General features: G+C 47.8%; 1 long non-coding RNA gene across 1 annotated transcript; it reads right to left on the bottom strand.

The window, feature by feature from the left end:
* Positions 1–886: 886 nt before the first annotated feature.
* On the bottom strand, positions 887–2077 carry LOC309871461. Its single transcript, XR_014315297.1, has 2 exons — positions 1918–2077; positions 887–1557 (listed from the first exon to the last, which is right to left on the bottom strand). It is a non-coding gene; the product is annotated as an uncharacterized lncRNA (long non-coding RNA).
* Positions 2078–3482: the final 1405 nt, after the last annotated feature.

Below are 3482 nucleotides of genomic sequence, written 5' to 3'. Positions count from 1 at the left end.
AGAGAGCCCGATGCAGGGCTCGATCCCAAGACCTTGGGATCATGACCTGAGCTGAAGGCAGAGGCTTTAACCCACTGAGCCACCCAGGCACCCCGATTCCTCATGTTTTTAAAGATGTCTTCTCTGAGTGTCTACTCCTGAGTCCTGAGTTCATCTGAAAGGAGTATTCGTGGACTCTGAGTGACCGCTCTGATGTCCTCTCCAATCTCGCTACAAACATGAATCTCCTCTTGGCACCCATATCCCATTACTGGAAGCAACACTCTCCTCATTTGCCTGCTCCATTTTCTTTTGTGTTCTCGAGTCTCTTCATGTGCCTCTTTTCATCTTTACCCAAAAGAGTCTGTTTTTATCCAGTGTCAGGAGTTTTGTGGGCTTGATCAAAGGCTGGAATTTTCTGTTCTGATCTTGTAGCCTCAGAGGAGGAAAGTTATACTTTCTGTGGGTTATTTAGCAGAAGTAGAGGATGAGCTGAGAGTGAAGAGAAGAACCGGAACCCCAGCTAGGGTGGGGGACAGGAGGCTGGCCTCTTTCCCCTGCCACAAAGGGCTCTCCAAGATCTCACCAGCCTGCCTCTTCTCTCAGGATCCTCCTGTCACAATGTACTGGCCAGAACCGAGTCAGGCTGCTCTGAGGTGACATCTGCTTTGTCGCCGCTCACCTGACTGTCTGCGTCGCCCCATCTGCCCAGGATGCCCATCTGGTGATCTCTGACTTGACAGGTGCTTCCCTGAGTTTTCGCTTTCTAATTATCTAAGCCATACATGTATGTTTTGTGTGCTTTTCTGTATATGTATATTATTTGACAATGAAAAGAGCTGAAAAACAATCTACATATGGCTTTATATACGCACTTTTTTTTTCCTGAAAGAATACAATGGCAAACTCATAATGGAGGGCGTTTAATTTTTTTTACTTGATACAGTTCTGTATTTAAGTAAATTACTGTTTTTCGAAGCCTGGGAAATGACCAGGTAGCAGGGAAACCCCAGGTTGACCCCAGATGACCAGAGATGCTCTCCCAGGTCTGGCTTTGTCCAGACAGATTTCAACATGCAGCTGTCTCCTTCCTGGACCACAGACAACCACACCTTTGACCTGCTGCCTTTTACCCTCATTGCAGACCTTCAACTACTCACTGTGTTTTGAACTTCAGGACCTACTCTTTGCCAGGTCTCGTTCTATGGGGCTTTCTAAGGATCTCAAAGAGCAACAGGATGGTCTTTAAAAACAAAACCAATTTGTTCTAATCTGATTTCCCTTAAAAAAGAAAAAGGAGTCTTTTCCAGGGTAGAGATTTGAAAAGGGAGAAGCCGTTCTGGGGACTGTCAGAACATGTATTTCTTGAGCAGTTTTGGTTAAACAAGTCAGTGAGTGAAGCAGTGCTTGGGTCTCCTGACTCAGCGAGGTCAGCCGAAGTGTGAGCAAAGGCTGAGCAACTGGGTCTAATAACAGAGAATGCGTAGGTGACCGGAGTCCAAGCAGCAGGCAGATGACACTGCGGATGACACCAGCTTATCTGGATGCGGGGTGGTGGGAAGAAGGCAGAATTCAGGCCTTGAGGGATTTTGGGGGAAAGAAGGAAACAGGCATATAGCAAAGCCCCTGAGGTATGAATCCATGCATAAAAAGTAAAAAATAAAATGAGTTACACTCTAACTCTTCTCAGCTCTAAGCAAAGATCACTCCAGCATCCTGGCAGGAATCTGGAAGTCTGATCTTTGGAGAAAGTTGTGAAATCAGGCTTTTGACTGAGAAGCTGGGCAATACCAGCCAAGGTGGGAGGAGCCAACTGAGAGCAGGGGGCTAAGCAGAAATCGAGACTCCCAGCCTAGGTTGCCAGCTTGGTTCCCAGGCACTGGTGGCTAGCCCTGTCTGGGAAAGATAAGCCTCAGGGAAAGATCTAAAGTTACTGACCATGAGTACTCCCTTGTGAATGGCCCAAGCAGACTATTGTGCAGAGGATCCATCCCATGGTCAACAAGGCATGGAGCTGTGCTGGGTTTTGTGTCCTCACTCTTTTGCATGAGCTGAAAGCCATGGATCACCTGGAAGGTCAAGACTGACCGTGAAAATCCTCCATAAGATTTCATCCATTCACATATTCTTTCACTCAGCGAAGACTACTGGTGTCCCACGTGCCAAGCATGGTTCTAATGTGCTGGGAACACCAGTGAACAAAGCAGAGAGGTCTGCCCTTCTAAGTGGGGGTGGGGTGAGGGAGTGAAACGGAACAATGAAGAACACGCGGAGTAAGTAAGTAAAATTAGCGAGTTAGAATGTGACATTTACCATGGGAAAGAAGAGTTGAGTGGGAGAAAGGAGGCCAGGCGTGGGGGTGCTCTAGGCATGGATGGGATGAGAGTGTGGCAGGTTGCAGCATTACTCATGGAGGCCATGGCCTTACTGAGAAGATGCAATCTGAGCAAAATTTTGAAGAAGTGAGGGATTCTGGGCAGAAGGAACAGTCAGTGCCAAGGTGCTAAGGTGGGAGTGGGTCTGGAGAAGTCAAGGAACACAGAGGAGGCCAGTGTGACTGCAGTGAACAGAGGTAGAAGAGCCAATGACAGGGGGCTGGGGGAGGAGAGAGCACATTGGGGCACATCAGTCCCTGCAGGGACCCGGGCTTTCCCTGTGAGTCAGATACAGACTCACTGTGGTGTGTTGAGAGGAATGACATGATGTGATATATATATATATTTTTTAAGATTTTATTTATTTATTTGACAGACAGAGATCACAGGTAGGCAGAGAGAGAGAGAGAGAGAGAAAGAGAGAGAGAGAGAGAGAGAGAGAGGAGGAAGCAGGCTCTCCGTCGAGCAGAGAGCCCCATGTGGGGCTCGATCCCAGAATCCTGAGATCATGACCTGAGCCAAAGGCAGTGGCTTTAACCCACTGAGCCACCCAGGCGCCCCAATGTGATGTATTTTTAAAGGACCATTCTGCCTGTTATGTTGATAAATGAGTGTTTATGTCTTTTAAGAATATATTTTTTAAAGATTTTATTTATTTGACAGGGAGAGAGAGCACAAACAGAGGGAGCAGGAGAGGGAAAAACAGGCTCCCCACTGAGCAGTGAGCCCAATGCAGGACTCGATCCCAGGACCCTGGGATCATGACATGAGCTGAAGTCAGAGGGTTAACTGACTGAGCCACCCAGACGTCCCTGTTTCTTTCCTTTTTTTTTTTTTTAATAAGCTCTACACCCAAGGTAGTGCTTGAACTCAAGACTCAAGGTCAAGGGGCACTTGGGTGGCGCAGTGAGTTAAGCCGCTGCCTTCGGCTCAGGTCATGATCTCAGGGTCCTGGGATCAAGCCCCACATCGGGCTCTCTGCTCAGCAGGGAGCCTGCTTCCCCCTCTCTCTTTGCCTGCCTCTCTGCCTACTTGTGATCTCTATCAAATAAACAAATAAAATCTTATAAAAAAAAAAAAAAAGACTAGGGCGCCTGGGTGGCTCAGCGGGTTAAGGCCTCTGCCTTC

Source organism: Mustela nivalis (genome assembly GCF_964662115.1).
Source record: "Mustela nivalis genome assembly, chromosome: 8".
Taxonomy (NCBI): Eukaryota; Metazoa; Chordata; class Mammalia; order Carnivora; family Mustelidae; genus Mustela; species Mustela nivalis.
Note: the sequence above shows the minus strand (reverse complement) of the source record. Positions and strands in the feature narration are given on the sequence as shown.